The sequence below is a fragment of the Pteropus vampyrus genome, unplaced genomic scaffold (genome assembly GCF_000151845.1).
Source record: "Pteropus vampyrus isolate Shadow unplaced genomic scaffold, Pvam_2.0 Scaffold66, whole genome shotgun sequence".
NCBI lineage: Eukaryota > Metazoa > Chordata > Mammalia > Chiroptera > Pteropodidae > Pteropus > Pteropus vampyrus.
In genome coordinates, this window is record NW_011888847.1 from 1,879,581 (window position 1) to 1,906,613 (window position 27,033).

The 27,033-nt window shown below is 44.4% G+C and overlaps 2 long non-coding RNA genes and 1 other non-coding gene across 3 annotated transcripts in view; 2 read left to right on the forward strand and 1 right to left on the reverse strand.

Moving 5' to 3' along the window:
• The window catches only part of LOC111740593, a 30,300-nt gene extending 13,177 nt beyond the window's left edge, over positions 1-17,123 (reverse strand). The window contains exons 1-2 of the long non-coding RNA XR_002780664.1: positions 16,602-17,123; positions 13,526-13,599 (exon numbers count right to left, since the gene is read on the reverse strand). This is a non-coding gene — a long non-coding RNA (uncharacterized LOC111740593). The remainder of the gene's footprint in view (positions 1-13,525; positions 13,600-16,601) is intronic.
• LOC111740667 lies at positions 12,403-12,521 on the forward strand. Its single transcript, XR_002780707.1, has one exon. It is a non-coding gene; the product is annotated as a 5S ribosomal RNA (ribosomal RNA).
• Positions 17,124-17,654: 531 nt separating the features above from the next.
• On the forward strand, positions 17,655-27,027 carry LOC105292912. Its single transcript, XR_895944.2, has 4 exons — positions 17,655-21,923; positions 22,022-22,107; positions 23,364-23,511; positions 26,336-27,027. It is a non-coding gene; the product is annotated as an uncharacterized LOC105292912 (long non-coding RNA).
• Positions 27,028-27,033: the final 6 nt, after the last annotated feature.

The following is a 27,033-nucleotide window of genomic DNA, read 5'->3' on the forward strand; positions in this document are numbered from 1 at the left end:
GGAGGACCTAGTTATTGTCTTTCCAAGGAGAGTTTGAAAAGCCTGGTCTGGGCCCCAGAAAAGCTGACCAGAGAAAAGGCCTGGCGGACGAAGTGGATCGTTGAATGCCTCCCTTCAAGTTTAGAGGCTAGAAGCGTGGGTCGGGGTCTGTGGGACCACTGCTTGTGCTGGGAAGTCCCTGAGAACTTCTAAAGGTGAAATAGAGACCTGGGCTTGCAGTCTTCTGTCAACATTTTTTTGTTTAAGGAATAACGTGGGATGAAACCATGAAAGATCCAGAGTGGATGAGAGAAAGTGAGAGAAAGAAACTACAGTTTTCTGTCTGTCCAGCTCTTGACTCTCAGAGTTGTTTACCTGCGGAAGTTTATTTTTGTTTTTGTTTTTCCTGCAGGCACTTGTGTCAGTATTTGTGCTTGACTCGTGGTGGAAGTTATAGCACTGAAGCTTGTGGTTCTTGTTTGTGCATCTGTAAATAAGAAAAACCTTTGCCCCTCCCCACAGAGAGGAAGTAATTGGCCATTTATGATGATTTGTGTGTAATTGTAGCCCTTTATATCTGTGGTTGGCTTCGTTGGGGGAAGCTCGGTTAACAGATCATTGGACTCTGTTATTTGTACTTATTATAGGGATCTATCAAACTAACAATTAGCAGTCTGTTCTAAAAACGTACCTGGGATTTGTTTTAATACGGTATGGTAAGAAATCCAGACATGGAAATGATTATCATGCAAAGAAGTTTACACTCATAGATCCCTAGAAACAGGAGGCAGGGCATGCCCTTCAGGGCCATTTGGGATAGCACCAGGGTCAGTTAGGAGACAAAGGGGAGCATGGCCCAGAAACTTTATTGGAGGTTTTTGCAAGAAACCATGGGTGAATAGTATGTTGAATAGTATGCAGAATAGTATGTTGAGTGAGTTTAGGATCAGATGGTTTGAATAATTTCGGTGAGCTCTGGGCTACAGAAGTATTTCCTAGGTGTTTGGTACCTAGTCCTGGAGTGATTTAGGTCAGCGGAAATATTGGCATGGTGTGGGAGATTTTGATAAAAGAGATGGTCACAGTGTGGACTCTTGATTCTTTGGTTTGCATATCAAAGGTGTGCTTGCAGGGGAGAGTTTGCTATCTAGGAACTGGCTGGCCCTGAAGAGAGGCAGTCTGTCCCTGCCTGATCAAGGCTTCAAATGCCAAAGCACTTTTCACATGAATTCAGAAAATAAGAAAATATTAAAGTCAATACACGGTCATTAAAAAGTAGTAAGGAAAACTTTTATGAAGTGTTTTTAATATTTGATAAATTCAGAATCATATCTGGATCTGTGCTCACCAATACTGTTAATAGAGGCAAATCTTTGAACGGATAAGATTGACTTAATAATTTTGGTTCAAAAACTGCTCTATGATTGTAATAAAAACATCTTGATATTATCAGTGCGTAGTATAATACAAATGTATATCTCATTTTAGCTAAGATTTGGGGTATTTTTTGTTTTATTGGGAAAGCCTAAATTAATTCGAACTTTCTAATTTTTTGATACTAGTTTTATGGGTTAAATAAATTATCATTTTCCCACAAAATATTTAAGGTTATGAGAATGCAAACGTATGTGTTCAGCTAAATTGAATTATAACAATAAATGTGTTAATAAAAAGAAAAGAAATGGGTTGATTCTTGTGGATTTTAGACAATGCTGCAAATCCTTTGGATTTCATTACTTCACTTTCAATGTCCATGAAAATTTCCATTCATCATCTCTCTGACAAACTTTTAATATCAACAGTAATTATGTTATTTTGTAATTGCAATTTAAACATAATTTCCAAGATCTTCAAGCAACTTTAAGACCTTAGGCTAATATTATAGATTATTCAGTTAATGAGAAATCTTTGGCTACCTGTAATTTTTAAGAAAATTAAAATTCACAAAGAAAAAAGTACTGAGTCACCAAGCATAGCTTTTATCTTTTTAAAAACTTATGTAGTATAATAAAGAGGTCAATTCAATATGGTATATATTTTCTTATAATGTAATATTAATTATATTTTAAAGCTAAGATTGACAGCTTTAAATAATATTGTCATCTAACTTTACACATAAGTGTATATGTTTAAATATATATACATAACATGAATAAACAAAATTAATTGTGTGTGATGAAGTAAAGATGCATGGTTCAATACTGATCTTGGAGATTCTAGTTTGCTTTTCACCAAAGGTAGTAAAAAGTTATTTATCTGTTATGTAATCTACCCAGATAATAGAGATACTTTATTTCAACTGAATATCTTCCTTGAGAGACTGTTTAATTTTTGGTGCTATCGAAACAGGCACACAAAGTTCCTCACTTCTGAAAGCGCCACATTGCCAGATGATGATGATGATGATGATGATGATGATGATGATGATACCTTCTGGTCTATTTGTTTAAAAATATTCATTGTGACTCTTGTTAGCCAGCTAGCCAAGGCCCAACTATTCCTTGTTCTTAATACCTATGCTTCTATCTGAAGTGAGTGCTCAATCTCCTTCTAAACTGTTTTTGATGTTTCCTTCCCCTAAAATTCAGAAAAAAACTGGCAAGTTATTTTTTGCACATGAATTTTATTTGGTACTTCCTACAAGCTGTTTGGTAGCCCTCAAAAGTCTACTCCCCTCCTTTATAAAAAGAAAGATGCTAGAAATAACTAGGTATGTTTGGTAATCTCCATGCTTTTATTGCTCACCTGATAGTGAGAACTGTTGTGTTTCTCAAGCTCACAATATGGAAAAAACTGTCAATAAAAAAGAAGCTCAGCTCTCCCGAGTCAACTGCGAACAGGTAAAGTGTTGCTTCAGCGGTCGTTCACCCTTCAAGATGAATAGAAGCATATTTGTGTTCAGGTAAACATGACTGACACGACAATTCTCAACAAACTTATTTTTAAAAGGTTTTCCTATGTTTAAAATACCCTCGCCAACCGGTAGCAATTATAATGTTACTGGATGGATTAGAAGGACTTTGAGATTTGTCTCTGCCTTCGAAGAGCATGATACAGTCTTACCCTGGGATCGCTATGAAACGGTTATGTATTATACCTAATAGAGGAGTCCACTCTTCTTTCTGGAATTGTTGTAACTGTGATAAATTCACCAGCCATTCTGTTTTGTCATCAGCAAGTGGTTTCTCCTTTCCTTTCCCATTGTCTAAAGACTTTGGCTATAAGTTATAGTTCAGAAATTGAATCTTTTGAAAGAAACGTTAAAAGAATAAGAGACTCTACCAAGTCTCTTCACTATTGACACCACAAGGAACAGTATGACTTCAGGGACTCCGTATTATCCACATATGAACAGGATGTATATGCAAAGATGCTGCCATGCACTGTATACCATCCACACAGCATTTATTCAACTCGTATTCCTTCCTGGGATTTATATCTATAAAATTGAATGTATCTGTTGAATGAAAAGTCTTTCTAACTCTGGCTCACACGGCGTGGTTGGAGCCCTCTCCTGCAGGGTGTGGACTTCCCTGCACTCACTCCAGGCCATCTTCTGGTCAGAGTAGGAGTGGTCACCCCTGGACAGCATCCTCAGTCTCAGCTTATCTGGATGCATTCTATCAGTCAGGGTTCAGAGGTCATCAGGAAATGGAAATCACCCATTTATTTTAATAGATAGTTCAAAATAAACAATTGTTAACTTGTTGTAATAAGGTAACTGACAAGGCAAAAAGAATACTAATTTATTATGGATGTAGCAACTGTGGGAAGCTCCTGCCACTCCTAGGGCTGAAGGGACAAAGGAAAGAGGTTGGAATTACTAGAATTACTAAAACTTAGAATGAGACGAAGCGTTCTGTGGAGCTGGAACTTAGCCTTGGAGAAGGGGCTGCTCTCTGAATCCTGATGGTGTCTCTGGGATGGGGCTGCAATAAAGGTGATTCTGCTGCTCCCTGGAAGGAACTGCCACTGCCAGGGGAAGATGCATTGCTGAGGTGACACTGTCAGGAACAGGTAGCCAACAGGAAGTAACAAACCCTATGTCCCTACTCTAGACTTGCAGGCTCTTATGATCACTCACTACTCGTACAGTTTATCTGAGAGCTGCTGGCAAAGGAGAAATGCATTTGTATACATTCTCAGCCAGCATCACAAAGGGGAGTATTAAGGGTGGATTGGGAGCCAAGAGGTAAAAGCTTAACTGGCACACCCAGATTTTCCTAGTTTTTTTAAATTAATTTCTTAGTTAATGAACTGGAGATGTAATTTTGTAAAGAAACGATGTCTCTTGTTTGCAGTTATTTTCCCTTTCAAGGGTTCAGACTTTTGGTCTTGTTGGCATAATATCTGATTATCTTATGTGTGCAAGGCAACTTCCCTGTCTTTAAGCTGGTTTTTTTTTGATTATCAGCTACTATGATATTTCATAGCCTTCCTGCCCAGACCAGGTCTTTAAAGAGGAAGTGAGATGTGTTGTCCCCAGCAGTGCCTGGTACAAGGCCAAGGCTACAGAAGGACTGAATACTTACAGAATGACTGGCTGGCCGAATGAATAATGTGGTTTCATTTAAAAGGACTCCTTCCCAGTCATCATCTTGGCTCCCACACAATGCTCCACATGTGGCCAGTCAAGAATGGTCATCTACTTCATTTCCAGGCTAGGACAGGGTAATCATTTATTTCAAATGACTGGGTAAAAACACATCTGCTATCAATAAGATCGGAAACATGAGGGCTGCAATAGGCTTTCTCTGCAGGAGCCAGGGCTGGAAGGAATTCTAGCAAGCCTACTTGGGTAGGCTTGCGAAAATGGTTACATTGCCTGCATACCAAGAAAAATGCCCAGGGGGCAATTTCATGACGTGGGATTTCCTGTGACTGATCCAGAGCTGTGTAGCTGATTTTACTCTTACAGAACACAGTATTCACTGTGAGAACAGAGAACACCACTTTCTGGGGCATTCTATGGCAAGAATAGAGGGGACAGGAAACATCATTTATAACTTAGATCAAGCTTTCTTAAAATCTACTCACTGGAAACAACACAAGTGACTATCAATTGGTGAATGGATAAACAAAATGTAGTCTATCCACAGAATGGAATATTACTCAGCAATAAACAGGAATGAAGTATTGATCCCTACTATAACATGGATGAACCTTGAAAACATTATGCTATATGAAAGAAGCCAGTCACAAAAGACCACATAGTACATGATTACATCTATATACAATGTCTGGAATAGGCACATCTATAGAGACAGAAAGTAGATTAGTGGTTCCCAGGGGTTGAGGAAAGGGAAGAATGGGACGTGACTGCTAACAAGTACAGGGGTTCTTTTTCGAGTGATGAAAATGTCCTGGAATTAGACAGTGGTGATGGCTGCACAGTGTTTTTTAGTTGTACTAAAATTTTATAGTATGTGAATTATATGTCAGTTTTTTAAAAAGGAAAATAATGATACTATAAAAAAAAGCAAAACCATTCATTATCACCCTGAGTTTCTCATTGCAGTTTTCTAAATGACTAAATGCTACCACGACATTCAATAATTCAGCATTTCATATAACATGGCAATGGAAATAGATTTAAGGAGTTGACAGCAAATGTGGGTTTTACAGAGTTCCTTACATTGAAGTTTATAGGCACAATTTATTTCAGACTCAAATTGGAAAATCTAGCCAGATGACTTCAGAAGCAGTGACAGTTTATTCACTGTCCCTTAGCAGTTGTGATATTTTTACCCCAGCAGTGGTGATTATCTATTTAGACATTAAGTTACCGAAAGAGAAGGACCATATCGTCTCCATCTCTGTGTCCCCCTCATCTATCTGTGTTCCATATGTAGAACATTTCCACAAACTTCTTCCCTCTTTCCCTAATTATGGGGGGGGGGCGGAATACAGCTCCATAAAATTCAATACTGACTTTGATCCACTTAATTATTTTTAAATAGAGAGAAGCAAATGGTGTTTCCATCTCCCTTCAAAAGACCAGGGCACAGGAATTAATGTCAAACATAGTTAAGGAAGGAAGTGCAGAGTCCAGTTACTAGGAACTTCTCACTTTTATATTCCTTGGTTGGGCTGATGTACATACTTTAACTTTCTCCTCAACGTTCTACTTTTTGCTGACCTTCTCTGTGTCTGTGTGTGAGATCCTCTTATCTCAGGACTCTCACATGGATGGCAAGTTCATGCTAAATGTTAGCAGAGAGACTCAATTCCTTCCCACATAGACCTCTCCATAGAGCTGCTTGAGTGTCCTCCCAACATGGCAGCTGGCTTCTGCCAGAGCAAGTGACCCAAGACAGCACAAGGCAGAAACTGTAATGTCTGTTATGACCCAGACCCAGAAGTCACATTCCTTCATCTCCACAATATCCTATTGGTCATGCAGGTCAGCCCACAGTGTGGGAAGGAACTACTACACAGTGTGTGTCTATTAGGAGTAGAATCATCATGGGGCCATCTTGGAGGCTGCCTGACATATAAACCATAAGATAAAGGGCAGTTTCAAGTGAATTGAGTTGGAATTCTGTACATCCCACAACACAAACCCTAAATCCTGGTTGTGACACTTCAAAAGAAGCACACTGGACCTGTTTTCAGGATATCCAGAGAACCAGCAGGGATTGGGCAGAGGCAGGAAAAACCCCCGAGGGTAGTGGAAAGGTTCAGACTCACCCATCAGAAAAAAAGGAAAAGACTTGATTGGAGTCTATACCATGGGAAGGTCTGGAAGAGAGCTCGTTTTGCCAAATTACAGGAGAATAGAGTGGGGCTCTGGTTTTAAAGCCATAAAGTTGTAAGAACACACAAAGCTGCTGTCCAATGAATCTCAGACCCCTGAGTGATCCAGAATGAGAATGTAGACAACACCTTCTGAGGGGAGGCCAGAAAGTTCATGGTTCCTTCAAACTGCTCCTCGGCAGTCTCCCTAGGTTTGCAGCCCTGCCCTGGAGGTGCCACATGCACAGTTTCTCAAGGGCCCATGAGACCTGGTCCTATCTATCCTGAGGTCCCACATGGTCTCGTTAGGATAAAGAGATCTGGGCAGCTCGCTCTGTAGCTATTTTCTTCTTCCACTGTTTAGTTTGGTAGGATTGGTCCTGAGGTTTTCTGGGTGGGGCTGTCTCACGAGGCCAAACCATGTCTAAGGATTGGACTCAGATTTGGGGTAGGGGCTGGATCTTCCTCTTCCACATAGTTGTGGCTTTGAGAGACTCGAATTGCCACAGGGGTGTGTGTGTGTGTGTGTGTGCGTGTGTGTGTGTGTGTGTGTGTGTGTTACGAGTGGAGTGTGTGTGTAAGGGGGAGAGGGCTAAAACTCCAGTTGTTGTTTCCAGTCTGGATACTGCAGAGAAATTATTGCCCACTGAACTATATCGTGGTTGAGCATTTGCGTTTATATTTAGTATAAATATAACTGCTCCAAATGACTTATGTTATTAGCAGAAATGCAAAGTTCAGAAAGAAAATAAGGAAAAAAATGGAAAAACTTCCTTTTCTCTAAGTTCTTGGACTTTTTTGACTCTATAAACCCAAGTTACGTTTTGTGCTTTATGTCTCCATGTGCCTCCTTTGTCCCCAGAACCAAGATGCTTATGTCACAAGCAGCCACTTGGGGTCTCTCCGGGGGAGAGGGGTGGACATCTGTATTCTGTGCTTTGGGATGACTGTGTCTGGTTCTGAATCAGGAAACTGAAGAGCCCTGGGCTGGTTATAAGGAAGTCTGGAATTTAAGTCCTACTTTTGTCTCTAGCCAGTCTTACAAACTTGAGCAGGCATCTTAGATTCTCTGAGCCTCAGTTTTGTCATCTAAATCACAGGTGATAAGACCTGTCCTGCCTATTTCACAGGCTGGTGGAGAGGATTGACTGGAAAATGAAGTTGAAAGTACAATAGGTGTGTGTGGTATTTTTTAAATCAGATATAAATAAATAAGTACATGTCAAGTCACCAAGCCACCAAGGGTGCAGCCACCTGCTGTTTGTTGCTGAGTCTTACCTATCTGATTAGAATGGGTACTTGTCGGTGTCTTCCACCTGCCATAATAATGGTTCCAAATCATAGGGCGTCTGGCAGGGCTAGGGCCAGGTTTTACACGCTTATATAATTTAGGGACACCCTCCTTAAGGAAAAGAATGTGAACACATCGCTCGGGCCTCTCCAAGGTCTTGGAAGGGGCCCATGCTAATGGGAGACCCTGAAGCTTCTTTAGCTTCAAGGTAATTTTGCCTGTGACTTCCAGATTTGATGCATGTCTGGCATCTGAATATCTCTGGGAGCAGACCAAGATTCAGACTACCTTTTTCCCACTGCATCTTCTGGATTGGGAATTTTCAGAAGCTTTCCCAGATACTGAAGCTTCATCCCACTGTAATATACTCTGAGCGGCCCCTGCCTGAATAATCCTTGACTCATCTAGGGCTGGCTCTTCCTCTGATAATGATCTCTACCCCAGGGGTCCTTGCAAAACCTCAAGCCAAAGCCCTTAGTTTAAGGTGGAAAAAATGTCCAGAGATGGGGTCTGGCAGCACTGACACGAGGTCAGGCCTAAGCAGCTTCCTCGCCCCGGACTTGGCCAAAGACTTAGTACCTCACATGCCACCAGGAGGTCCCCAGGCTCTGGCGCCTGTCCCCTGGTGTTGGCTTTGTCCCACAGATCCTGTTTGTGCTCTCTTCCTTCTCCTTAGAAACTGACCCTTCAGGCTGACCTTGCCTCAGGAGTTGACCTTTGGACCCTTCTGGCTCACATATCTCCAGCGTGCCAGCCCCAAGTATCCCTACACCTGCCTCTGTGCCCCAGCCAGAGCGCTGATTCAACCAAGATAGAAATCCTAAAGGTCTACTTGGGACCCCTACACTAAGGGGTTTAATCAAGTGGAGCGAGTGCGTGCCTGTGTCTGTGTCGTCTCCTGGGCGGGCTCAGCTCTGACCCAGTCCATCCCAATGACCTTAGACTGTAGGAAAGTCAGGAGCCTCAAGCCACACTTGTTATCCTCCTGGGCCCAGGTCTGATACTCAGACATTAACGAATGGCTTCAGTTTTACTAGTGGTTAAAATACCCAAGCGTGTCTATATCAGTGGGTAAATAGCTATAGCCTCATGTTTCCTCAGTGTTCTCTGCCAACCCAGACCCCTTGAATCTCTGCCACACCCCCCAGGACCTTCCCATGATCGGTTAAATAAAGGGTTGATTGGACCTTGGCCTAGTAGGAAGACCTTGACCCATTTCTAAGGCCTGTGTCTGCCCTGACTGGAGGGAGCCTGGCCGTGCTGGTGATTCAATATTCTGAATATCACATCTATTTGGGCTCCCTTCTTTGCTACTAGGTCGTCCCCCTGTGGCCTGGTTTCTGACATGAGGTCTCAGCTCCAGCTCCAGCTCCACGCCTTTCCCAATGTGCACCTGCTAATACTTTGCCCTAAGGACAGGGGTCTGGACAGTCTTCTCAAGAAGGACTTTTACAGCCCAGCCTGGTGCTGTCTGAGGCCTTGCTATCTCTGACGGATCACTGAAACATCCTGATGAGTGACCCCAGTTTTCTGCAAACCCCTGCCCAGGCTTGGCTACATCTTCTGGTACTCTGCACACTGATAGGTTGTTCTGGTTCAGATCCTAGGCCTTCCTAGCCTGCCCTGTTTCACTGCAGTTAACTGGGTTGTGCCGGACAGTGTGTCCAGGGAAAGGCAAAGCATACCTTCTACCACTTTTAAATGCCCTCACTGCTGTACATACACGAAGGCAGCCAGACAGTCCCTTCCTCTAGTTTTCACCTTCACTGAGAGGTGTACATTCAGCTTGTACTCTATGGGCTGCACATGACCCTTTCCTCCTCACCCTAATTCCCCTGGGGCTCAGATCCCAGCCAGCAGCCAGGCAAAAAGCACCAGACAGACCAAGGCTGAGGGTGGCTGAATGTGTTCTTAAGTCTTCCTATTCCCCTCCTGCCTCTTCCCCTTTGAATTGAAAATAAGGCCTGAAGAGATAAACAGACTTGGAGCCCTAACGTGTATTTGAGGCATTGGTATGGAAGATGCTTGGGGGGCAGTTTATACCTCTGAAGTCTGTTAATCACATCATACAAAGAACTGTCTGTTCTGCACAGGTGGAGGAACAAGGCTATCTGAGATCAGGGTGTAATAAAAAAAAAATAGCTAACATATTTTTGAGAACATGATCTGAGCAAGGCAGTTAGTTAAGCACTTTACAACTATTTTCTTCTCCAAGAGACAGATGCCACAGAATTTCAGGTGTATAGCATACCCAAGGCAGAGGCTGCTAGCTTTCCAGGCCAACATTCTTTTCCTCTTTCCTCCTTGGTAGGAGTGTCCTGATTTCATTTGGGATGGCAGTGTACCCAGAGGAAAGTCCAGATTCACCAAACTCCTTTACAGCTTTGTGATTATAGAGAAGGAAAAAAATTTCTCATAGTTTTTTAGGCTCTTCTGACTGGTCTAATAATTAAGCTAATTTAAGACAGATAACAAGAGAAAACAAATTTTATTTCATACATACAGGGGCCTCACATAGACAGAGAGGGTCAAAGGCAGGCAGTTGACACTTATAGGTCTTCCTGAGTAAGGAGAAGGGAGAGGAAGACAATTCACAGGGAGGTGGGAAGAGCAAATTTTTGGTAAACAAACATTTGCCTTGCCTTGCAGAGACAATGAGACACAGAGGACTCTGATCTCCAGGCCCTGCTGAACTCTCCCCAGCCCACCACACCTCGCCCATATTCTTTGTAGTTCTCTCTGATAATAGCTTTCTCCCTGTTACAGAACCTCTATCTAAATTCTTTTAGCCAGTAAAAGGGGAGGTAAAAAGAAAAACGTCCCGAGCCTTCCATTTCTTGAAACTAAGCAGCCTAAAATAATCCTTATGCCTAAGAGACATATTTGGGTGGCAAATTTTACTTCTCTACATGACTAAGATATGGCCAATGAGATTTAAATGGAAGTCTTCAGCATTTAGGCTTCTCAAAGAGAGTGGCATCCTTTTACCCCTCCCCCTTTCTCCTTCCTGCTGCCTGTAATTCACAGGTTATGGCTGGAGTTCCAGCAGCCATAGACGACCTATAATGGAAGCCATGAATGGCAGAAGAGGAAGACAGAAAGAGTCCCGATCCCCATGGAGCCTTCATAGCTGCTGAAAACAGCCTACCCATTTTAATGGCTTCTTTTATGTGAAATAATAACAACTTGTGTATTCTAGCTTCTGCAGTCAGTTCCATTTTCTTGAAGGTGAACAAATATTCTAACTGATACAAGATCTTAGAAATCAGTGCTTCAACAAATGGTGCCCGGAAAACTGGATATCCACATGCAAAAGAATGAATTGGACCCTTATCTAACACCATATACAAAGATTAATGCAAGACAATTATACATAAACATAAGAGTTAAAACTATAAAGTTCTTAGAAGAGAAAAGCTTCATGACACTGGATTTGGCAATGATTTCTTGGCTATGACACCAAATGCACAGGAAACAAAAGAAAAAATAAAACAAATTGGACCACCAAAATTAAAAACTTTTGTGGATCAAAGAAAACTGTCAACAAAGTAAAAAGCAATCTGCAGAATGGGAGAAAATATTTGCAAATCACATATCTGACAAGGAATCAATATCCAGAATATATAGAGAACTCCTGAAACTCAATAACAAAAACTAATCAGCCCAATTCAAAAATGGGCAAAGGACCTGAATAGACATTTCTCCCAAGAAGATATGCAAATGACCAATAAGCACATGAAAGCATGTTCAGCATGGCTAATTGTGAGAGAAATACAAATCAAAGTCACAATGAGATATCACTTCACATCCTTTGGGATGACTACCATCAGAAGAACAGAGAACAAGTGTTGGTAAGAATATGAAGAAATTGAAACCTTTGTGAATTACTGGTGGGAAGCAGCAATGGAGAAGCCACTTTGGAAAACAGTATGGTGGCTACTCAAAAAAAACAAAAAACAAAAATCATAGAATTACCATTTGATTCAGCCATTCCTCTTCCGGGTATATATACAAAAGAACTGAAAGCAGGGACTGGAAGAGAGAGTTGTACACCTGTGTTCACAGCAGCATTATTCACAATAACTCAAAAGTGGAAACAACACAAATGTCTGTTAATAGATAAATGGATGAACAAAATTTGGTATTTCCATACAATTAAATATTATTCAGCCACAAAGCAATGAAATTCAGAACATGCTACAACATAGATGAACTTTGAAGACATTATGCTAAGTGAAATCAGCTAGACATAAAAGGACAAACATTGTATGATCCCACTTATAAGATGTATCTAGAGTAGTCAAACTTGTAGAGACAGAGTATAATGTTGGTTATCAGGGAGTTGAGAGAGGAGAGTAAAAAAATTACTGTTTAGTTTAAATGACTACAGAGTTTCAGTCTACAGCCATGCCACCCTGAACAAACCCGATCTCGTCTGATCTCGGAAGCTAAGTAGGGTCGGGTCTGGTTAGTACTTGGATGGGAGACCACCTAGGAAGACCAGGTGCTGTAGGCGTAAAAAATAAAAAAAATAAGGAATTGTAAACTGACAAGGTCCTTGCAATCTGTGAGGTCAACCAAGGGTGCCTCGCCTAAAAAATATAATAACATAAAATAAAATAAAAATAAATAAATAAATAACAACAACGTTTCAGTTTGGGATGATGAAAAAATTCTGGAGATGGATAGTTGCACAACAATGTAAAAGTATTCAATATCACTGAACTGCACACTTGAAAATGGTAAATTTTATACTATGTGTATTTTACCACAATAAAAATATTATAAATCAATCAATCATCAATCAGTCAGGCAATACAACTCTCTTGTTGACAGATGAGCTGAAAAAGTATTTGCTCAGAATTGCACAGCTATTGGAGTAGTCAAAAAAACAAAACCTGGATGTCCATCCTTGGGTCCTAAGCCCTGCCCAAGGCCCTTTTCTTGGTGCGCCTTGGGCAGGGCTTAGGACCCAAGGATGGATATCCAGGTTTTGTTCAATTACCTACCCTATCTCTGCAATATAGAAACCATTTTAATCCTTTACCTACCTGCGGTTTCTACCTTGAGGGTGAACAGTTCTGCGGGGGTGGCAATATAGAAGTAGGGGTAGGGGCTGGGGCTGAGGTCCCATCTCAGGCCCTCTCTATAGGGAAATGAAGTTCAGGACACTCGTTCTAAGTCCAGGGGAGGAAGGTAAGCTGCCTTTTCGCTCAAGGGAATGAAGGATTATGTAGGAATTTGCCATCTGCCTCCCCAACCCCAACATTCCTCTTACCTCACACATTGCCCCTGGCTACCAGCTGCTGGAGCCTCATGGGTATTTGGTATTTGGTCTCCCAAACTAGGTTAGAAATTCTCTGAGAACAGGGATCACATTCTTCTTTGCAAATGCTACTCTTCCTCACCCCTTCCCTAACCCTCACTCCAGCATCTGACAAGCATCTCCCCCAGGGCCCATCACTCAGTAGCCTTTAGGGAACTTGTCTCTGGCTGCTTCATGCTCCCAAGCTCACATACCTTGTCAGAAGGAGCACCTTGGAAATTCTCTTGGTTGTTCTCTGGGTAACTGCAGAGGTCCAGGAAGGCCAAAGCTGGCGAGAGACAACAAGAAGTTGGATGGAGCCTGGGAGTGGGCAGTAGGGTCAGTGCAGGGTCCAAGCGGTGGGTAGTAAGTGGCTGCCACAGACCCAGAAGACGGGCCTGAAAGCCTGGTGAGGTGGTCTTGAAAGCTCTCATCTAGGGAAAGAGCCAAATGACAGGACAGGTGGCCCATGGCACCTTCACACCCAGGGCCTCTATTGGTCTGGACATATGCAGGGGTGTTTCTCTCAGCCTCGCCCTGACCTTCCCTGTGTCTTCATGGCCGAAGGATGACGGTAGGGGGAGGAGAACGAGGCTTTATGGAGCATTGGCCAACAGTCACCTGCCCTACAGCTTCGATCAGAGCCAGGAGATCTTCTTCTCATCTCTGCTCTGGCCCCAGGACTGCTTCTGGGCCATGATCAATTTCCACCTTAAAACAGAGACCTGTTTGTAGACTTGTAAAAATTAGCTGCTCCCACCAGTCTTTCCCATACTCTCTGAGGTCTTGTCAAGCAAAACTGTGAAAGGCTGAAATGGGCCAAGATTCTTGGGCCCTTTCAATGGAACATCAGGGGTTGTCTAGACTAGAGGACCCTTCCTGAGTTGTCTGATTCTACAGGGATCTGTGGCCTTTTATTGTCATTGATGATGTTGCATCTCTGTAGAGACAGAAGTTAACCTCTGGAGAGCTGATACTGAGACACAAGATTCCTGCTCATAGGAACACAGATGAAAATGCCAGTTCTGCATCTACTAGTAAATTCCCTCCCACTTTCTCAATTGCCTATATATGTGTCTGTGTTTTGAATTCTCCTGCAAACTGGGGTGACATCTTAACTTGTTCCCTCCTAAATGAGTTCAATGAAGTCAAAGACATGCGTTCATTTTATGTTTGCATGAAAATCATAATTTTACCTTTAAAAAACTTGTCCTTTAACAGTTTTAAATATCTGTCTTATGCCTAAGCTGAAGAAAGAGAGAGAAGGAGGGGAGGAGAGGAGAGCAGGGAAGTGAGCAGGGTGAAAAAGTGGGAAAAGAGAAAAAGAAAAGAAAGGAAAAGCCAAGAGGGAAGGATCGAAGGCAGAGACGGGCGGGAGAAGTTGGGGAGGAGAGGGAACAGCAATGTAACCACAAAGTGAAAGAAAAGAATCTTCTTGTCTCACAAACATACGAATGCTCTCCCTCTGCTTGAAGGAAAAGTCTTTATTTCGAGTCAGCTGTGGGAGGCCCTCTCAGTCCCTCAGTCCGAGAGGGAAATTATTTTTTGCCTTTGTCATCTCCCAGGTCACCAGTTATATTAAGCCAAGATCCCTTGGTGGCTGCTGTCTATAATTTTTCCACTCCCCACCCTTTGAGTCAGATTGCAAAATAAGGACATTTTGAAAGTTGGACTCTTCGAGATCAGGCTGCAGAGATGTGGCCAAGGACTCTCAGGCCCCATGGAGTTGGGCAGGGTCCTTATTGAGGGTCCGGCTGAGATGAGCAACAGGAAAACAAGCAGAGCCACTAGCTTGCTTCCACGGGTGTTCAGACCCTACCTTGATCTCTTGGGAAGACCACACGATGTTCCCAGATCTTCCCCAGGCAGCAGGACATGGCTACTCCCATGGTGACATGTCTGGGGTTAGAAGAAGGCTCTTTGCCCTGAAATGTCTCCATTGGCCTGACACACAGCTGAAATTTAGAGAGTCAATCATCTTCAGTCTAAGAAGCCCCTTCATAATGTCCTCAATCCATCTTTTCAAACTTGTTTCCTGTTACACATGCCACACATCTTGCGTTCTGGTCAGGCCAGCCTAACTTGCCAAATATGTCCAGGCCTCTGTGCCTTTGCTCTTGCTGTTCTCTCTGCTTAAAATGCCTTTTCCCTTTTTGTTCTCCCTGGTGACATGATGCTCATACTTTTCTCTTATTTCCAGGTAGAGTGAATTATTTCCTCCCTTGAGCCTTCATGTGAACTTTATATACATCTGTACTTGGACACAATGCTTATCAATCTGGTTTGTAATTATTTGCCTGTCTGCCAGTCTGTTCTTCAAGGACAAGAGCCCAGGTTTATTCATGGCCTGAACTGGTACTTGGCATAGTGCCTGGCACTTTCATTCAGTCATTTAACAAATTTATTGAGCACTGACTATGTGCCAGGCTGTTTTCTAGGTGCTGGACAGTGAATAAAACTGATAAAGTTTTTGGTGCTCTTGGAGTTTACATTCTTGTTGAGGAGGCAGACAACATACAAATAAATAAATATATGTCAGGTAGTGATAAGTGCCAGAAGAAAATCAAGGGGACTAAAGCCACAGAGAACGATGGACGGTGCTATTTGAGACAGGATGGTCAGGGAAAGCCTCTTCTGATAAGGCGGCATTTAAGTAGAGACCCACAGGAGGTGAGGGAGTGGGTCATGTGGGTATCTGGGGAAATAGCATTCCAGGCAGCAGGAGCAAGTGCAAAAGTCCAGAGATGGGAGTATGTCTGGTGCATTCAAAGGACTGCAGCTGGGGCCGATGTGACCGGACTGGTGAGTGATGAGAAGAGCTGTAGGAGAGGTGCTCCAAGTAATAAGCAGCTGATGCTGCGGAACTTAGAACTTTTAGGCCAAGGTAGAAGCTTTAGCTTTTACTCCAAGTGAGATGGGAGCCATTGCAGGGATTGAGGAGAGGAGAGACCATCTAACTTGAATTCTAGAGTATTCATGATCTTACATGACCTCCTGGCTACGCTTTGGAAAACAGACTGTGCATGGTAGGCGCTCACGAAGGGCATCAGTAATGTGGGGCCAGATGCAAGTGGCCTTGGAGGACAATGTGAGCTGGTCCTTGATTGAACACAAAATGGGGGCGTTTGCTCTCTTTAATCTAGGTTCTCCTCTTTCTTCTCCCTTAGAGAAGGAACCCAGCTGATGAGGATTTTCTGCCCTGGGCACTGAATGAGCCTGGAAAGATCAGACAAAACTCATGGGAAATAAACATAGACCCTGGCCTGCTAAACTGAGAGAGATACTACTGACCTTGCCTGTAACAGTTCACCCAAAATGTCAAGGCAGACATCCTGGAGAAAGGAGGCTCAGCTGTCCAGTGATTAATAAAAGGCAAAGCATGGCAGGAAAAACTAGCCTTTCACAACTCCCGCCCTGGCTGTATGACTGTTGGCTCTGAGTCACCTTCAGGTTGGCCCTGGCAAATGAGCACTACGAAAAGCCTGTCTGAGAGAGGGAATGAAAGACTGCCTACTCCTTTCAGGTCCCTTCCCAGGCACGTTTCAGTCAGCCATTTAACAAATTTATTGAGCACTGACTATTTTAACAGCATCCTCGCTGTTAAAATATCCAATAAAAGTTTAAGACGGCACCTCCCCACCCCTCCACGATACCCTTCCAAAGAATATCTGGAACAGTGGAATTTCAGGCACCAGGGGAGCCCGCCCCTAACGTGCCCTAGGGGAGGGGACTTCCGGGAGCGCCTCTATTCTCATTACAAAAAAAGCTTCTATTCCCACCCCCGTCCCCCAAGGAGGCACGCGGAGACCACCGGCAAGTAGAGGCGCCCGAGCGGGCGGCGGGGTTCCGGGGGTGAGCGGGCCGCCGGGGTCCGACCGTGGGAGCAGGGGCGGCGGCGGCGCCGCGTGTCGTGGAGGCTGGCGCTCGGCAGAGGGCGCAGAGGGCCCACTTGGTTCGCCCTGAGCCCCGCTCCGGCCCCGGGCGTGCCCTCCTCCCGGCTGGTCAGCCCCGCGCCCGGCCGCCGAATGTCTTGCCTAGCCTCTGGGCGCATGTGGGTGCGGTCAGGAAGCGCTTTCCTAGGCCGCTTCTCAGCCATCATCATGACCCCTTTCCGGCCGCAGCCTCAGCCCTTTCCGGTCAACATAGTCCCCGGCCCCCAGGCCTACCCGGATGCGCCACACCCTCCATAGGCCAACCCTCTCCTCCCGCAGTTCCTTCCCTTCCAGGTGTGGCTAGTGGGGGAGGGTGGTGGTCAGGGTGCGGCAGGGTCGGAAGAACTTGGGTCTGGGACCCTGAACTGTGCAAATTAGAGGTTTTGTAGAAAGAAGCCGCAGGCAAGAGAGAGGATTGAGCTGATTTTCCCCCAGGCTCTTGCCCTTGGCGGTGTGGCCTCAAGCCTTGGGGCTGGACGCTTGGATGCTAGGGTCCGAGGGAAGGAGGGAAGGCTTATGCAATATTTACTTCTACAGGGCCTGGCACATGGTGGGGGCCAATCAATATCTGAATGAATGAATGAATGCATGAATGGACGAATGAATGGAAATGGTCGGTTTGCCTAAGACTAGGTTCTGGTCAGCCCTGTGTTGACACATTACTTCCCAGGAGGGTTTGCCACACTCACCTTGCTCCTTAGCTGTCTCTCTCCCCCAGACCATCTTCCCACACCTCCCAGCATTCCTTTCATTTCCTGCTACTGCTCAAAAACCCTCACTAGCCCCCTGATCCAAATCCCTATCCTGGCATTCAAAGCTCTGTACAGTCTTGTTGGAACCTCACACACATGGCACACTCCTCTTGCTTGAATCTGCTCTCCAGCTACCATCTTAATCTTCTGAACACAACTTGAAATGGCCTTCTTTCTAGGAGCTGCCCATCCCCTTTTTCTCTATCAGCAACACTTCCCTTGCCACCACATCTTTCTCTTCCTTCAAAGTCCAGCCTCATATCCCATTCCCTTCCTTCAGGAAGCATTTCCAGACTTTTTCAGTCCATAGTAAGTTTTTTCAGCTCTGATCTATAACATACACTCCTTGGCAGTTTTTTTTGTTTATTTGTTTTTGTTTTTGTCACCTATGGTGCTTTGTCACATAATTCTTATGTATTCTCTCATTAAATTGTAAACATTTGGAAGATAGGGTCCAAGTCTTATTAATCTTTCTCCTGCTTTAGTTCATCTCACATTTATTGAGCATCTACTGCATACCAGATGTAGAGTCTAGCATATATGATCCCAATGGAGTCTAGAACACAACCCCCCACAATGAAATTGGAGAGAAAAGACACATGGGGCTTGAGGAAAAGTAGAGGACGTGACTGTCATGGAGCACTCACTAGGAAAGTCCCAGATGATTTTCTTTGGGAGTACTCTGCATCCTGAATTAGGAAGCAGTCTCATTCTCTAAGGGAGTGTCTGACCATCCATGGAGCCACTCACTCACCTATTCCCTCATTCATTCATTCATTCATTCATTTGATAAATATTTGTTGAGTCTACTTTATCCAGGTGACTCATAGGGTTGGTCATACAGCAGCCCCAGGGCTGGTTGGTGTGTGCGCACGCATGCATGTGTGTGTGTGTGCGCGCCCACGCGCGTGTGTGATGGGAAGTACCGGGTACCTGGAAAGCTTTTGGTATGAGTTGCTTCTTTGTCAGTTCCTGTTTGGAGGCATAAGTCCCTGCTGGGAATGGTCTTGGGAAAGACTGGGTGGGTGTGGCAAGAGCGAGACAATTTGGGATTCCATAGAGAGAAGGAAAACCCTCAGCTTTTCCTGAGGGTAAAGTGCCCAGACTCTGCCTTATATTTCACATTGGAACAGCTTCAAAGTCCTTTCTTCCCATGATCATTCAAGGTTTCCCAAACAGCCCTCTGAGGTTAGGTCCATTTGCCAGATAGAATAGCTGAGGCCAAGAGATTTAAGGTTTCCCCGAAGTCACTGGGCTATGGCTGGGATGAGCCTAGACCAGGTTATTCACATCCTGGTCTCCTCAGCGTCATTGTAAGGGGCTCTGTCCTCAACAGCTATGAGACCCTATATATTAGACTCTATGCCTAGTGTATAGTAGATGCTCCATCTCACCCAGGTCTGTTAAGGAGCCAGTCAGTGGAGAGAATTCTCTGGCTCCCTATAAGGAAGAAGGCAGGTCCCCGAAACAGACATTTTACATTTTAGAGCAAAGTGATAGCCCCCACTATATCAGCCACTAGCAGCTTTCCATTTCTCATTCAGAAATTCAGTGGTAACTAAATACCTAGTCCTAACTCCACTCGACTTCTCAATTCAAATCTTTATGCCCAGATTCTAACCACTACTCTAAATCACTCATTCCCTAATTCTAATGAGAATATATCACTTCATTCCTAAGGGCAATTCAGCCCATCTCAAATCCTTACTGGTGGCCTGCTGCTCTCTTTAGTGTCCTTCATACAGCCCACAGCAGGTCAAAGCTGGCTGTCCTAGCATCCTGGAGCAAGAAGGTCCAAAATGAGGGTGCACGTAGCCAGGAGGTGGCCCTTTTTCCTTCTCGGGTCCCCTAGGGCTTCATATTCATGCATTCATTCATATTTCGGTTCCCTAGGGCTTCATATTCATGCATTCATTCATATTTTTCCTTCTCGGTTCCCTAGGGCTTCATATTCATGCATTCATTCATATTATGAAGGTGGCCCTTTTTCCTTCTCGGGTCCCTAGGGCTTCATATTGTCCCCAGGCTCTCCTGGAAGGGGAGGAAAGAAAAAGGAAATTAAACCTTCTAGAGATTTTTGAGAGACTTAAAACAGGTGAAGTTTATCAGAAGAGATGAAACATTAATAGAGTGATTCTACCTTTTCAGGCCTTCATTCCACAATCATATGAACTGTTCAAAGAGACAAGGGCATTCAGGCCAGCTGTAATTCAGATATAGGTCCTGCCCTTAGACACATTGCTATCTAGAGGCAACTAATTTTTTTGAGCACTTGCAATGAGTTAGGTATCTGTGATAAGCACTTTTCTATGTTATATTTTATTTAATTTCTACAATTCTATGTAAAAGGCACTATTATTCCATTTTGTAGGTGAAGGGGAAAACGACACAGTGAAAGGTTAAGTCCCTTTTCCTGCATTGCCTCTGGGTGCGGCAGGGGAGGGACATTTTCCAGAAACCCGGACTTCTGATCCTGAGTCAACTCGCCTTTGGCAACAGCTAGTCCCGGGCAGCAAGTGTGGAACCGGAAGATTGGGCCAGATTCTCTCTAAGGTCCAGCCCACTTGGTATGCCGAGCCTATCAGATTGCAGGCCTTAGGGGCGTGGCCAGAGACTGCTAGAACGGTCGCCTGATGTCAGCGGAGGGTCAGAGCCCAGGTTTTGGTTTACTGGTTGCTGCTCTTTTTCCTTGGTGTCGGATCTACCCCTTTCCTTGTCGACTACCAGGGTTCCAAGCCACTGGAAAGTCATGATTTACTCTAGCTCCCCATTAAAATCGCGGACAGACTAGTTTTGTGCACAAAGCACAAAGCCCTGCCTTAAGGGAAGCAATTCTAGTTCCACTTTATGACTGTAATAAAATAATGCTATTTAGTTAATCGGTAGGTCATGAAACTACTCTGCCAAGCCTTATGGAGAGGAGTGACCCCTGCCCTTGAGGTTCAACGTGGTTATAAAAATATACGAACTAATTAGAGTATTATAATAATAGATCACATTCGTAGAGCACTAACTGCATGCCAAATGCTGCAGCTTTCAAGGATTATCTTATTTAATGAGTAGTAACAGCACACATTACAGCAACTTTTCTCCTCCAACATAAAACAGAGTAGGAAGAGCTGGGGGAATGGCATCAGAAGAATTTACATTCTATTCAAATCCTGTTGAACACTGTATGATGCTTGGAAGTTACTTAACCGGTCTGAGCTTCTGCTTCCATATCTGCAAAATGGGAGTATTTTCTACCCCTGTGGTAAAGAGCTGTTTGTGAGAGCTAAGTGGGACATGCCTATGAAGCACTTAGCATCGTGTTTGGGAAAGAGCAGGAGTTTATGTGTTTGTTTGTTCGTTTTACAAATACATACTGAGTGCCTATTATGTGCCAGGCTCAGTGCGAGTCACTGGTGATACAACAGTGAACAAAACACAAAGCCCACTTATGCTCTATGGCTTATTCAATCTTGATTTCTTTTCCACCTGCGTATTCCCATACACGTTCATGTTGATTAGCTCATTTTAAGTTGACATATTTATTTACTTCATCTTCGCATCGTTCTGGTCAAATAGGGATAAAAGAGGATTAACTCCACATGATGGTTGGAGAAACAGAGGCCTAGAGAGATTAGATGATTTACACAACACATCTGTAACAAACTCTAAACCACAGACTGGTCTCCTATTTCCCAGCCTCGTCTCCTCCAGGGGCTCTCTCTTTTGACATAGATTCCAGGCAGCCCCATATATCTTCTGAGGGCTGTGAGCTTTCCAGAGAAAGTTTCTGCAGGAGCTCACTGCTGGAGGTCCAAGCTCCTCCCACTCTCAAGCTCTGTCTCGCAGGTGAAGCAGAGTGCTGAGAGTCAGGGCAGGGCCATGCACCAGCAGAAGCAGACTCAGTTCATTATGATGAGGAAGAACAGGTGGAGAAAGAGGTAAGTGGTGACTGAGCCCCACTAACCCCTACCGCCATCACCTAGCCACTGCCTGCTTAGGTTCTTTCCTGCTGACACTCCTCCTGTCCTTTCTTCAGACTTAGTTGATGGATGAGGACCCAGCAGGAGCCCTGTACAGAGTGAGAAGAACACTAGGATCTGATTGGGTGTACAGGGTCAGCAGGTAAGAGAACTTTAATAAAACTGGCCCTCACATTTATTCATACGTAGCAAATTTTATCCTGAGCAAAAGTCAGAGGAGTGGGCAAAGACCACATACAAGCTTGTTCGTCTATGAAATTGTTACCTAGGATTGCAAAACATTGGAAACAAGCTAATTGTCTGACAATAGGGGATTCATTGAATGAAACTGTGGCTTTTTCTACTACGAAATATTAAGTAGCCATGAACAAGTCTATACAATAATATTTCTTGACCTGGGGAAATAAACATGAAATGTTGCTAAAGGGTAAAAAGCAGGCCAAAATATCAGGGAAGGCCTCCAGGAGGAGGAGGCCAGGGCCCGCTCTCTTTGCCACCAAAGAAAACCTGGCCTGATAATTGTTTGTAGAGCCATCTCTTCACTACCTATAAGTTTGTCTACTGCAGAGGGTTTCAACACCATGTACTTCATTTTCCTTTGTATACATTTATTTTTGTAAGTATCTGATGAATGTCTTTCTCCATCTATGCTGTCTCCATCCATGATGACAAGGATCATGGCTGCTAGTGCTCAGCATGTTTCTTGCCACAGAGACTCTCAGTAAAAGTCCAATGCATAGCTAGATGAATCACCAGTGAGATGGTTGGTCAGATGAGCCTGCAGGATATAATAAGTAGGAGGGAGGGGAGTGATTACAACAGATATGCCTTCAAGGCAGAATGGAGCTGGGAATCAGGGCTGGCTCTATACATCAATGAATAAATGACTGCCCTTAGTGCAATTTCAGGGTCAGTAGGAAGGCCCTCCCCCACCTCTGCTCTAATGTCTAACCTTTTCTTTTACAAAAGGAGACAAAGCCTTTTGTTCCCTAAAGTGTACAGAACTCAGGCATGAATCCCACATTCCGGGAGAGAGGATGAGTGCTCAGTGACTTACTTACATTCATGCCAAGGGGTAAATGACTGACCAAGTCTTTTCTAAGAACAAATTGTGATGCGAGGCTGTGTGTGGAGGAGAAGAGGAAATTAGGAGCAAGGCTAGGACCCAAAATGAGGAAAGGACACGGAAGAAGGAGTTTTGGGGCCTGAGGCCAACCTTGGCCTACAGCGTCATTTTGCCTTTGCTGCACGCAGCCTAGTCCTGCTGGGTATTAAAAGCCTTTTGGTAAAACAGATTCTGCAAATATTTGACGTCTGGAAAACTTTCAACAAAGATGGCATTCAGAAGCCTGGCTCAGAGGCCCCAGGATGACAACCTAATTATGTGCCTTTTAATAGCTCCTTCCCAAGTGCTCAGTCAGGGACATCTGCTCTGCCGCGGTTGCACCTTCGGGGAGAAATATTTTTAACACTGTGATGCCACAAAAGGAAACTTCTGAAGGCTGGATGAAAATGGCCTCTGCGTTCCCAGAGCCTCAAGGCCCAGGTAGGTAGGGCTTCATGCTCCCCAAACAGGGCCAGGCTCCTTTTCATAAGCAGAGGAGGGATTGGATTACTAGGAAGTGGCTGTTGTTATATGTGTGTGTGTTTTTCGATTTTCCATTTTCAGTTTTCACAGAGGTCCGTTCAATGTGCAAGGCCACCTCACACAGCTTTCCATGTAAGCAGGGTGTTGAAAATATCAACCAAGAGCACAGCAAGCCCTCTGACACCAGCCCTTCCTGCTCAGTGCTGGGCCCTGTTCCTGCTTCTACCCGTTAACTATTCTTACCCCATACCCTGGCCCAGGAATCCCAACCCAGACCGTTGTCATGTCAGAGGAAGGAAAGTGGGGGGAAAACAAGAAAGAGCAGGATTTCTGTGGTTTGTTTAATGGATTCGCTTGTAGGAAAGCCAAGGGCTGATAGGCTAAAGAAGGAAATGTGTCTTGAGGGTCTCTGGGTTTGATGAGAAAAGTACAAGGAGCCCAAGGAATGATCTAGTCCAAATTCTTTCTTTTCTCTAGACAAGTTCCTGAGGCTTGGAAAGGTAAATAGACTTGTTCAAGGCATTAGCACTGCTGCCTGGGTTGGCTCTCTTGTTTTCAGCCAAAGAGTTTGTTTTGGTGAGAGCCGCTCTGTTATTGGTTCATCAAATCACATTGATTGAAGCATGGCCTCTTTATCTAGGAAGCCAGTTCTCTTTGACAGAGGGACGCTGTGGAGCAGGCAGGAGAATGGGGTCATCCTTCTGCCTGACCAGATCAGCTGATGGTCCCTGGGCCCAGACACTCCTATGCCCATCAGAAAGTAGCTGTTGGGCAGCTGAGGGGTGCCCTGCTATGTTTGCATGGATATTTTCAACCACAAATTGTTTATTTTAATGGTAGCTGCTTTTTTTCATTAGCATTTCAAGCAAATCTTAAAGGTGCTTATGGAGCCTTTTCTGTATGTACTTCCTCCACGTCCCTTCCATGCTTCTAGTGAAGACGGAATAAGAAGCAGTTCTGGACAAGTGCCATTGCATGTGGCGTGAAAGGTGAAAGCTCTACTCCCTTAGCCGTTATCCTTATTTCCCAGCCCAGAGTCCTGGGGACACCAGGCCTAGTGCAGTTCTTTCACTGCACACATAATTTTCGTTGCCTCTTCCCTTCAGATCTGCACTTGCCCATCATGGACTTCTCTGGTCCCTTCACCTTTCAGTTTCAGCCTCTGTGGCTAAATAACTGCCCAGTGTTTGGATCTTCCTTTATTCAGATTCTAGAGAGATAGGATCTCATTGACTCCACTCACTTTTGCCTCTGGGTGCTCTCCCTTTGGGGTGCCAGAGTCTGAATGTCAGGTGGTCTTGGGTCAGGTGGACTTTCAGGGCCAACCTTTGTCTGCCTCACACAAGGACAAGCCTGTGCTGCTTCTCCAGTGGAGCTCGGGGCCTGGGCCCCCTGCTTGGCCTGAGCAGCAGGCACTGTGCTAGAGATGCAGCGCTGGAAACACCAAGAGAGCTCTATGGCAGGGCAAAGGCAGGACGAGGTGTTGGGTCTCAACAGTGGCTCCTAAAACTGAAGAAACAAATAATTAAGTGTTCAGCATGCACCATGACGGAAAAATCTTGGTGTGTCGGGGAGGGTTGGAGAGGAGCAAGTATACCGAGTATGAAACAAGATTGGTGCCTGTGGTGAACTTGCCTTATTCACAGTCTCCAGCAAGGAAGACCATGATACAAATGATCAAATACTACTGCAGCTGCTACTACAACTACTAGCTAACACTTACGCCACGCCAGACACTGTTCTGTCTTACATCCGTTAATCTTCACAATGCCCACTGAAGTTAAGTACCATTCCCATTCTGCCTATGAAGAAACTGAGACTGTGAAGAAACTGAGAGATTATATAAAGCCGAGGTCACAGAGCTAACAGTGGAGGAACTGGGATTCCAACCCAGGAAGCATGTCCTCTTAATGACTTTGCTATACAGCCTCCCTGATAGAAGCGAGCGGCCCCCTCCACCATGCTGTTTGAGGGATATCATTTGGTCCTCGCTGTCCCAGAATGTCTCCCACAGTTCTATTATACTTGCCATCTCTCTTAGGGTTCAGGAATTCCTGCTCTCAGTCACTAAAATACCAGAAGACATAGTAACCTCTGAAGAGCCTTTTGTCTTCCCCTGTTAGACCTCTGGTCCTAAGCAGATGCAAAATGAGCTTGATGGTTTCACTCTTACCAGGTAGTGAGTTATCAAAGTCTGGTATTAAAGGACGTGGCAGAAGCAGTGAAGGGATTCAGAATTAACCTTGAACTTAGGCAGAGAAAGAAGCCAATCCATGTTGTATTATATTGAGAAGTCTCAGGGAACAAACCCTCCACCCTATTATACTTCCAGAGCAGTGCTGACCCACAGACCTTGCTGTGATGATGAAAATGTTCTCTGGCAGACCCTAACCACATGTGGCTATTAAGCATTTGAAATTTAGCTAATGTGACTAAAGAACTAAATTTTAAATTTAAATCTAAATTGTCACATGTGGCTAGTGGCTATCACAGTGGGCAGTTTTTGAGGCCTCTTTTAGACTATGTGAATTGCTGGGAGGCTTACACCATATGCAGTTATCTGCCAAAACCTTAGTTCAGGGAGTGCAAGCTAGGGACAAGGGTGTCAGGCACATACATTGCATTTGGCTTTGGAATCTTTAATCCAAATGCCTTCCCCCTCATTTTATTCCAGGGCCAATATATGCACAATTTGCCACCTCTAAAGCCATGTTTAGTTGTGACTCCAGCCTCGGTAAAGCCTGTCAATGGTTCTTAACCTTGTTTCATTTGTTCCTTACAGAATCCCCAAGGTGGAGATAGAGTTGAGATTGTTGGGCTCATTTTATGGGTAAGAGAATGAAGGTTCACAGAAACCCCCAAGAAGGACCATTTTCCAATGTCAGCGCTGCTTTTCTGTCTCATTTAAATAGACACGAAGCCACCGGCTTGCATCTGGCGCTGATGTGGCCCTGTCCTGTTCCAGCAGACCTCAGAGTGCCTCTTCCCCAGCACTTCATTCTTTTTCTCATTCAAACATCATCTTGATTCATTTTTAATGCAGCCCAGCTTCTGTCCTAAGACTTATTTAATACACCACTTCCACTTGCCCGTGTGTCTGCCTGCCTGCCTGTCTGCCTGCCTGCCCGGGCTACCAGCCTTCTGTTGTGCTTCCAAAGTCCAACCACAGTATCAGCAGATTCAATGAGGTGAAATGGAGGGGAAAAAAAATCTACCCTCCAACTCTACTGCCAACCGAAGCTTGTGCCGCAGGCCTTCTCTCCACGTCAAACCTGATCCTAACCCCATCCCACTTTTCCACTGGCATCATACTGCTTATCTACTAGCTTCTTGAATTTAACACCTGCTTGACCCATGCCCCCTTCCTGAAGGATGGACTCTGCCCCTCTCACCCATCGGACCCACTCAGGTTTCTTGCATCCCCGACCCCTTGCAGCCTGTACTGAACTTGTCAGCCCCCTTCCTCACCCGCCATCGCCC